This window comes from Drosophila eugracilis, unplaced genomic scaffold, assembly GCF_018153835.1.
Source record: "Drosophila eugracilis isolate 14026-0451.02 unplaced genomic scaffold, ASM1815383v1 contig_1241, whole genome shotgun sequence".
NCBI lineage: Eukaryota > Metazoa > Arthropoda > Insecta > Diptera > Drosophilidae > Drosophila > Drosophila eugracilis.
In genome coordinates this window covers 104,503-115,505 of record NW_024572031.1, presented here as the reverse complement: position 1 = coordinate 115,505, position 11,003 = coordinate 104,503, and the positions used below count along the sequence as shown (strand labels likewise).

The 11,003-nt window shown below is 41.3% G+C and overlaps 1 pseudogene; it reads right to left on the bottom strand.

Annotated features, from left to right (window-relative positions):
* Nucleotides 1-2,070: 2,070 nt before the first annotated feature.
* LOC121530275 lies at nt 2,071-10,178 on the bottom strand (annotated as a pseudogene).
* Between the last annotated feature and the right edge of the window lie 825 nt (nt 10,179-11,003).

Genomic DNA, 11,003 nt, shown 5'->3' with positions numbered 1-11,003 from the left:
ATGTTTTGAATTTGAACGTAGATTTTTCAGTAAGCTAGAAAGTTTATTATATATTTGATCATTTTTGGCCTTAATATTCAATCCACGAGTTCATCTATGATTGTGTGAATTCCTATTTTGTTAAATGCTTTTGAAAAATCTAGTGAAATTATTGAAATCATTATCAAATTCTAGCATGTTCGTTCCTGCTTGGATGGCGCAGCGTTGGACACAATTCGATCCATGAAACCCACTGAGAGGAATTATGACAGGGCCTTAGAACTATTGATTTTATGTTTTGATAATAAATTTTTAAATTTCCAAGCTCACGTTCGGTCATTATTCAAGCTACCAGGTATGGAGAATGGATCAGCAAGTGGTATGAGGCAACTGAGCGACAAGGCAAATTCACACTTGCGCTCCCTCAGTACTATGGCAACTACGCAGGAAATTCTTGACGGTGTTTTGATCCATCTCATCTCTTCAAAGCTGGACCATCGACAGGGTTGCCTGCAAAGGAGCTGTCGAATTGGGACAAATTTTCCACATTATTGGATCTTTGGTGCCGCATGATGGAGATTTTGAAATGCGCTATGGTAGACCATACACCTAGCGAACAGGTGGGAAATGTACCTAGTAGAAGTCATCACACCGCGCTTATTGCTACGTCTTCGACATTGCCATCGTGTGTACTATGTGAGTCAAGAGATCATTATTTGACGAAATGCCCAGAGCTTCTAGGATTAACTCTAACTCAGCGCTTCAACGAAGCAAGAAGGTTGCGCCTTTGTTTAAATTGCCTACGGAAGGGACACAGCTTACGGCAATGGAGATCTGGCAGCTGTAGGAATTGCCACCAGAACAATTATTCTCTTCTGTGTATGCAATCAAATCCCATTGCAACCCTTCCTCAGCATGGCCCTGATATGCCGCCGATTACCTCATCTTTAGTTTCCGTAGCCTTGCCCAAACCAGCACCCGTAGCTTCGTCGCCAAATAATGCCGATGACGTGTTGCTTGCCACCGCAATAGTTTATGTCAAAAACCGTTCTGGCGAATTCGTTCCTTGCCGGGCCTTACTCGACTCGGCCTCTCAATCAACTTCGTCACCTCTCGTTTCGCAAATCAACTGCAACTCCAAATCGCTCAACCATCTCTATATCAGGAATCGGCGAGTCCTTGCTAGCATCAGATGAGTCGGTCAACACATTCGCACAATCCGCTGATGCCAGGTACAGAACGTGCCTTGTAGCTGCTGTTACCCGGTCAATCACCGATTATCACCCACAGTTTGACCTTAACGCATTGACTTGCTTATTGGAGCAAGTTTATTCTTCGAGCTGCTTTGTATTGAAAAAATTCGTTTAGGAAACCACTTGCCCACCCTGCAGAAAATCAGACTTGGCTGGATCGTCTCAGGGGGTCTAAAGGTAGGATCCTCTACGCCCTTATCCTTAGTTTTCTCGCTTCAGGAGCGGAGCAAACGGCGCTCCCCAGAACACAACGTACAGCCAGCAGCATGGTCCTAATCAAGGATGAAAATTTACCTCCCTTGCTGTGGCGCCTCGGCAGGGTGGAGAGCACTGTTTCCGAAGATGCCGGCGTCGATCAAGTTGCGGTGATGCGCACTAGCTCTGGATTGTGAAAGCAGGCAACAAGGAAATTAGCTGTCCTGCCCCTTGAGACCACTTCGCTTAAAAGTATGGCTCTTCCAAAGGGGTTAGTATGTCGGGAGCAGTCAGCTAGCTAATACCAAAATTACAGTTTGCAATGCTGAATTATCTCATTTATCTTAAGACATGCCAAGATTAGCGCTTAGTCGGTGATCGCTCGGCTCGCTCCCACACATTCGCTCTTTATCGCTGTAGAAACGCAGTCGCAGCGCTGCTAAAATAAGCTTTTGAAAATAAATTTCTCGGCCTTTCCTTTATTACCGTTCACGGCACCGCATGTTTTCGTGCTATTTTAAGTTGCAAAATATTTAAAAACAAGTGGCATAAATAAATGCCCTTCTCAAAACACTTATGATGACACAAAGGTGGGCAGTTTCTTGGTTTATTTGTTGGCTTAGTGGTCTGTCATCGGAAAATGGTTTTCTAATTTTTTAATAGAGGGGCCAGTTGGCTTTATCAATGTTGAATTTGGGTTAAATGACGGAGGAGTCAGTTGATACATTTTCAAAAAGTTGGATTGAGATCGGGAAGTGGTCACTACCTGAGAGGTGGTTTTCAATAGACAATTTAGAGTAAAGTTTCCCTGAGCTATACTTCAGGGGAAGGGGTCAGGGGAAGAGGTCAATATATGTAAAGGTATGTTGTGTGGTGAAGTGGGTGGGGGAGCCATTATTAAGAGTGGTTAGAAGGGATTGGTTTATAAATTTGAATAATAAGCTTCCTCGTGAGTTATTATTTTGTGATGCCCAAGTGTTGTTATAATTGTAAGTGCCTTGTAATTCTTTTAAAGTGAATGGTTGGTTATGGCGTATATAACTGGAAATTATAGTGAATGTGATTTTAGAATGTACTGTTACGGCGATTGAGTCAAAGCTTATATTGCGGATTTGGGTTTGTTATTGTTGTAAGGAGTTGTGAAGTAGGAGAGCTACTCCGCCATAAGGGTTGTTCGAGTTATTTATTGGTAGAGAGTAAAATTTATTGGGATAGGAATACTATTTGTAGAGGGTATCTTGAATGGAAATTATTTTATGATTGTGTTTTTTTATGAGTTTCTGTAGGTGGTTTAAATTATTAAGGTATCCATTTACATTTAATTGTAATATTTTTAGCATGTTAGCTATAAGAATATTGGCTAAGGTTAACACGAACTAAAATAATTTTTATTAATCTTTTTTGTATAATTTTATAATTCTTAATCTTCTTCTGTTCTGTCTTGTGGTCAACTTTTTGGGTTGTTTTGATAGCAGTCAGTGCTTTTTGTTTGATAAAGGCGGGGCATGATTTGTCCATTGCGTTGTGGTGGTGGATTTTGTCATCTTCATATTTGCAGTTAATACAGGTTTGGGTATTGGTGCATGGTTCATTATTTATTGTGTGAATTTCGGAGCAATTGGTGCATGATTTACGGCTTTTACAGTAGACAGAGGGGTGTCCAAATCTATGGTAGTTGAAGCATCTCATTGGGGATGGAATTTATGGTCGTATATTAACTACTTCATATTCTATGCACAATTTTTCGGGTAGGGTAATGTTGAAAAAGTTAGTTCAATTAGGCCTGTTTCTGTTGTTTTATTTGTATCGTTGTTGTCTTTTTTTTAGTATTTTACGGACGTTAATAACATTTTGAGGTTTTTGTTTTGACAAGGAGGGTACCAGGTCTGGTTTTCTTGCCGGTTTCGACTGCTCCGTTGCAAGCGAAGCCTACTAATTATTTAATAATAAACGGTGGTATTTTTTCAAAGGTTTCATTGTCGGTTCTACAAATAATAATATATTTCGGTTCACTATCATTGTCAACGGACGGTCGGGTGTTAGAGACATTGCGGTGTTTTTATGGCCTCAAGCCCTGCAAAGTGTAAACAAGTTCACTTGCTCTTTGTATTTTTTTTTCTCTGTTTCAGTCGAGTCTCATTCCTCTTCTTTAATACACTACAAAAAATAGTTTTTCTTTACAATATACATGTTGTGTATCAGATTGTTACAAATACCCAACTTGTCCTGGTAATTGGAGTAAGCGCTAAGATTATGTTTTAAGTACATTCTTAATATTTCGTAATGGTTAACGTAACAAAATGTTACTACAAAGAAACTACAAAAGCTGCAACGAAAGCTTCTGAAGCGAAATAAATACGAAACTAAGAAATGATAAAGAAAAGCAAATACTAATTGTACGTCTTTTGCAACTAAATAGAAAATCCTACTAAGTACACTAAATGTGTTCAATAAATTAAAGCGTTAACTTTGCGCTGCGCAAATCGAAGTTAAAGGAGAAGGACATCTCCTTTTTTCTCGGAGGTCCCTTAAAATCTGACAAAAAAGCGCTGCTTGTGCAGGTGTAGTTGTTGGTGCTTCCACCGGTAATTTGGCACATTGCGAAGCATGAAGACGGTTGCGAAGAGCACGTAGAGCGATGAGAGCATGATGAGTACGGGGAAGGAGAAGACTATGTGCGCCATCCTGACCTTCCGATGAACTGTTGGAGGCGTGTAGACGTAGTCACCATTCCAACTCTTGTAGGCGCACCTTTCTCCATCGTAGTCATTTACGCATAAGCAGGAGTGGAAGACCATCGGATGCTGGAAACAGTGGCCACCGTTTACACAGAAGCTTGTGTTGTAGGCTTCGCTGCAGGGCAGCATCTAAATCTCGGTCTCCTTGTCCACTGGTTTGGGTGTGCTGGGTGTGTAACGATTTCGGTTGTTGTCACCGTCTCGGAGGCATAATCATAATCTAAATCCTGTGTGGGATCAACGGCCACAGGGTTATTGTCCACATTTTTCTGTTGGATGTCCGTTTCCGGATTGGTATTGTCCGTTTCGGGATGCAACTGCTCTGACCCCTCCTGAGCCGAGGCCTGACATTAATATTTTAAAATTATGTCGTTTTATCTTGTTTTAAATGTTATTCTTGCTTTCTTTTTCTGCAAGGTGTTGTATATGATTGAAAAAGACTATTTATTTGTAAATGACTATTTAAATTGTTTATACCTGGTACTCGTAGAGTAAAATGGTATATTAGATTAGTTGAAAAGCATGTAACAGGTGGAAGGAAGCATTTCAAAATCAATAGTCGAGTCGATTAAGCCATGTCCGTCTGTTGATGATGCCCCCAATGCGTACTATTTTTCAATCAATTCTGCCAGAGGGAGGACCTAAAGCCCACAAAACCCGGAAAACCAAAATGGCTAAAATTCCGTTAACTAAAAGAGCTAGGGATTTAAAACTGCAGCCCAAAGTGGTATTATTATCCAGCCCACAAACTGCGGCATCCATAATATTAAAATGTATTTGTTAGTTTGACTTTGTATAATATTTCAAGTAAGAAATGTTGGCCTGGCATGGGCATTGACGTTACCATCAATAACTATCAAAATTAATATGTCGGAAATTGAATAAGAGCTCAGCGAACATTGTTGTAACATAAAGTTGGCTTTGGGTGGAGTTTGAGAGAGCTCTACTGGGTGAGGCGTGGTGAGTTAAAAGGCAGAGAGAAGGATTATAGGACAAATGGCAAATTTCTGTACTGGCCTAACGTCATCACAACTTGCTGTCATCATGCCCAATAGTCATTCTCCCATATCAGAAGTGGGATCACAAGATCCATCTCAGCCACAAGATCATTCTGACTACAAGCGGCAAGAAATTTTGGAAGCCCAAAACAGTACAGCTAAGCCGAACGTAACGCGCAAAAGATCGATTGTGGCCGTCCTGCTGGAACCATATGTACTCTATGTCTTTCTCTTCTTTTCAACGAAAGAAAAAGTTTTCCAACATGCCGCGATAGCGGACACCATTAATGGTTAATGGCTCCTTCCTCGTTTTCAAAGCAAAACGGCCCGATGATGCCACTAGACCACATACCGCACCAAACAGTCACTTGTTGTGGATGCATTGGCTTCTCCAAGACGAGGTGTGGATTTTCTGAGCCCCAAATGCTACAGTTTTCCATATTAACATAACCACCGAGGTGGAAATGGGCCTCATCAGAAAACATGTTTTTTTTAGTAAAAATTGTCATCTTCAACCAAGCCCTCCTGGGCCCATTCCGCGAACCGAAAACGCATTCGATGATGCTGCTGAACCAACTAAATCTTACATGGCCTTAGAGGGAGGTCTTTGGTTAAAATCCGATGCAGGGAAGTGCACGAAAAGTACAGTTCTTGAGCCGAATTTGCCGAGTTGATGTCGACGGATTGTCATTAACACCAGCACGCAAACGTGTTGTTTTATCCATCAACAATCCAGTCTCACGCAGAAGCTTTACAAAACTATCCACTAACTATCTGGAAGGCGCTTTATTTTTTCCGAGTTTTGACCGCAATTTTCTTCCAGTTTCGCTTGAAGACACTCCACTTTGGAAGAAAGTTTTCAATATTTCCCAATTTTCTTGGAGAGTAAACTTAATCATTTCGTAAGCCGCAAACCTTCTACTAAATGACCTTTGAAATGTCAAAGTCGAAATTATCAGTTATCAATTATAGTTAAAAAGAAAACGCTACATGGGCCACCCTGTATAAATATTTCTGGGCATTCACTTGATAGCGCAGCGCTACTGCTGGCACTAAGTAAATCACTTCTTGGCAGTGCAACACAATGGTTATCACAGATTGCTTAATTGGCATGAGTCAATTCAAGGAATTATTTATTCAACGTTATGAGCGCAACGAGACAACAGCCGCCACTTTGATGAGCATTCTAAATGGACGACCAAAGCTGGATAAGTGTTTGTCAGTATATGGTAGCCGTTTTGAGACTGCTGGTAAAGTCGACATATATGAATTTGGATTTGCTGTATCGGTTGAGTTGGCTCGTGCATCCCAAATTGATAGTAGACTGCAGTGCCAGCTACACAAAGCAATGGAATGTCGAAATAGGAATGCAGAAGAAAGTAATAAGACATAGACAGAAAAGGCAAACATAACTTTCTTTAAGTGTGGCAATGCTGCCTGTGCCTGAAATTAGAATAAATGCCCGAGTTCTTTAATGAGTTTAATGTTCGATTTCGAGATTACAAAAGAGAGATATGTACATGTGTGAGCTGCATGTATAAGAGAGCGTTAGGCGAATTCAAAATATAAACATATGATTACAGTGTGGGGTAGTTAAGTAGAACAAGTTGGCCAGAATTCAAATTATTAAGCAAATTAAACAAAGTGATTTATAAAAGCAATAATAATTAAATGAAATTAGCATTAACTTATGATGACATCGAACATTCTCCGCCCGTTGAATGGTCCAAGGAGTATTCAATCACCAATTTGCTCAGGCTGGGGCGGTATCTTACAGATGGGTCTTCGAATTTCCATTTTTCACCATGATCTCGGCCACTCTTACTCGCCCATCAGCTCCGACATGCGTGTTGGTGATGCGACCAAGGCTCCATTCCTGGAGAGGTGTGTTGTTCTCGTGAATTATGACCATTTGGCGAATTTGAATGTTGGCATTGGGTTTGAGCCATTTGGAGCACGCCTGAAGCGTATGTAAATAATCACGCCTCCATACCTCCCAGAACTGTTGCTTCAAGTACGTTACGTCAACTGAAAGCTCCGGTACGGACATCAGAGAGGACCCAATCAGCAAGTGCACTGGGCTGAGCGCCTCTTCATCGATTGGGTCTTCGGAGAGGGGTGCCATTAGTCTTGAGCTTAAGATTGCCTCCGACTCGACCCTTTTTATCATTAGGCTCTTCATGGACTTCACTGCGGCCTCCCACAAGCCGCCAAAGTGGGGAGCACGAGGTGGGATGAACTTGAACTCGAATCCCATGATGCTGCTGAACTTCTGCACATTCAATGTGTTGGCTTCGTCGAACAGCTGCTGCTTAAAGTCCTCAAGCTGCTATAGTGCACCAACGAAATTAGTTGCATTGTCACAATAAATGTGTAGTGGGATTCCTCTGCGACTTACGAAGCGTTTTAAACAAAGAATAAAGTTATTAGTAGGCAGATCAGAAATGAGTTCTATGTGGAATGCTTTTGACGAAAAGCATATAAACACGACCATGAATGTTTTGGTCCACATAGGTCGACTCCAGCTATAGCAAAAGGTCGTTGTGAATGAAAGCGATCAACTGGAAGTGATCCCTTGATTTGTTCCATTAAACGAGTCTTATAATGGTAACAGTGTGTGCAGCGCCGTACAATCTTTCAAACAATTTCTCTGGCGTTTACAATGCAAGCCTGAAGACGCAGTATTCCAATGAGAGCTTTTGGTCCATCGTGCATGTGCTGCCGGTGAAGATATTCAACAAACTTCAATGTGAAGCAATGATACTTTGGAAGAAGAACAGAAAACTTCGCATCGAGTGAAATGGGCGCCTTGGCTAAACGGCCTCTTACACGTAATATTGTTACAGAACGGTTTGATCCGTCAGTCGTTGCTAGAAACGGATTTAGTTTTTTAAATTACGGTTTTAAAATCTTGTTTTCTTTTAGCTGCTGGATTTCGTTGAAAAAGGTCTTCTGCTGGTGTATGAATTACATCGACTAAGTTCAATTTCCGGTTGACCTCGATTCTATTAAAGATGCGAAAGTGAAACCTTGAACGTGCGAATTAAACTCCTCGATTAGCCAAAACCTTTCTAATGCACCTTGCAGTTCCGTAGAACGTGCCATGTTGCATGTTACGGCTTGCGATCGCGGAATATCAGAAACTTTTCCGCCAACGATCCAACCGAGTGCAGTATTGACCAGGCAAGGAAGGCCTAGACCCAAGGAAATTTTGCCATTTGAAAGTAAATCAAGTGCTGATAAGAAGGTAAATCCGGTGAGGCATTTAGAAGCCTGGATCTGAAAGGTCAATCTCTGAGGGTTTGTTCCATTGTGAAGTGTCAACAAATCGCTTTGGCTGATTAAACGATATTGTCTTGGCTACAGCGAATTGTAAATGCCATTCATTTATAGATAGTCGTGATCGAATGGTTGTTGAGACACAGAATCTCATCTGTGTTCTGAAATCGCCTATGCCAGAAATATCATACTTCTGTTTCTCGAATCTGAGCTGAAGGAGCTTGGCGAACTCTTCAGAAATGAAATTTATTTCAGAGTCTAAGTTAAGTAAGGCCCTGGCTGGCTGAACTATTCCGAACTCATCCCTAATCAATACGATTGCCGTAGGAATTAAAGCTCACCTCGAATGACGCAAAAGCATGAAAACTGCATGTGTGGGTTCCCGCTGCTGCTGAGATGTGTGGGAAACAATTTGTGTTGGTTGCTCTGGATGAGCAGTTCTATGCAGAATAGTATGATGCAAGCCTTGACAAACCATCTGCTGCTGTTCCTAACGACTACAACGATTCACGCAGCGCGTAGACGGTATCCAAGATTCAGCGAAGAGTTCCGGGATCAGATCTTTTCATAATTTGAATATTGAATAAGTAAGAAATGTGCTCTATAAAAATCAAAACCTTTTTATCGTAGCGCCCCTTTTACAGCTTTAACGCCTTTGGGTAATTGATTTCGGACACGGAAAGGGGCCACGACACTCAGCGTGGGACCAGACAAATAGCTAAGCAAGTAGTTAAATTTGTCAACAGCTGATATTGAAGCGTCATCATGTACCATGCTAGTAAAGGCAGTGATCATGTAGTCACCATACTTCAAGTCGAACTTTGGCAGCTTTAACGAAGGCAAACGATTATGGTGCCCAGTTGCGCAATTCGCCGATGAATTGAAGAAACTTGCACCTTCTTCTTAGGTTTAATGGTATCGGTACATGCGTAATAATCGGACCAGTTAAATTCTGAAATAAAGTTAGGTTTAATGTACTATAAAATATATCTCGAGCAGTTGACATATCGGTACATGCGTAAAAATCGGACCAGCCAAATTCTGAAATAAAATTAATTTTTTTAAAGTCGGCTTTACGAAAACATCGAATTTTCTTATCAGCGTAATTGTTCTTAGGCTTAGTACATAGTCCCATACCGATCGAAAGATCTAATGTTGGATGATAAGGATCTTCAGGGTGTGTGAGAGGTGGAGCTCTAGATATGGATACGGCGTCCGTATCAGAGAAGAAGCACAGAATGAGCAAACGACCTAAAGAATTCCCTATATGATTAATTTGAGCCAGTGACATGTCTAAATTGCCAGAAGTAAAGTCGTGATGCGACGTAGGTGTTAAAGCTAAGGTGTTATCGTTCATGGACCAAGCCACATGGGGTGAGTTGAAATCACCCAACACCACCAGCTGATCCATGTCCGATAACATTGAGAGACAGACTGAATGGCTGCTAGATGCCGCTCATATGTCAAGGAATCGGACTTAGGCGAAATATAAGCGCAAGTTCTAAGTCTCCAGTTTGAAGATTTATTACCTCGGAAACGAGAGTTAGCCAGGTTTCGGTAAACACAATGACCTGGGGTGCAAACGAGAAGCTTACCAAGAACAAATTAGAAAGCTTAGTGCGTAAGCCTCTTGTGTTCTGGTACGAAAGAATAATGGATGATGTTAGTTTTTTAGTTTGGCAGGAGCGTTTACTTGTGGAAGCTTTTTTTACCCGACATTGAGCCATGTCCGTCATGTCCGTCCGATTCCGATTTCTCCGTCCGTCCGTCCGTCCGTTTCCAAATGCTTCAGTTTTGGAACAAAAAAAAGGGGCAAACGCTGAGTATGGTGGCTGAGGCATTTGTGGGTTTTTCATAAACTTGGTACAGATGAGGGTCAAAACAAATTCACAAATTTGAAACAGATTAGGCATGAAGATTCTTGAGGTCCCGGGACAGCGCAAGTTTATTACAGCATCCTGCCACGCCCACTCTAACGCCCACAAGTCGCAAAAAACTAAAATTGCTGAAATCTCAGGAACTATTGCAGTTAGAAAGTTGAAATTCAAAAAGTATAATCTTTAGATGGCAGCGCATCTTATAGTGGTACTACTATCCGGCCACACCCACCCATACGCCCACAAGGCTCAAAAGACGGTTTTCGGATTTTCTAGAAAAGCTGATATCTCGGTAACTATAAGAGATAGAAAGTTCGGATCAAGCATGTATGTTTCTATAATGCTCCCAATGCGAATTGTTTTTTTCCAATCACGCCACGCCCACTCTAACGCCCACAAAACCCGAAAAACCAAAAATGCAAAAATCTCGAAAACTATAAAAGCTACACAATTTTGCTTAAGAACACGTATTTAGGAGATGCCTCTGCAACTTTCCACGAAGTTGCATCCGGCCACGCCCACTCTAACGCCCACAAACCGCGGAAAACTGTGGAGTCTACAATATTATTATGAATGCCTTCGTTTGACCTTGTGTAACTTATTTCTGTTAATATCTATCGACTTACAAAAGATTTTTCAAATCGGAACATTATTTCGCTATTTATGAAGAAATTAGGGTTATAA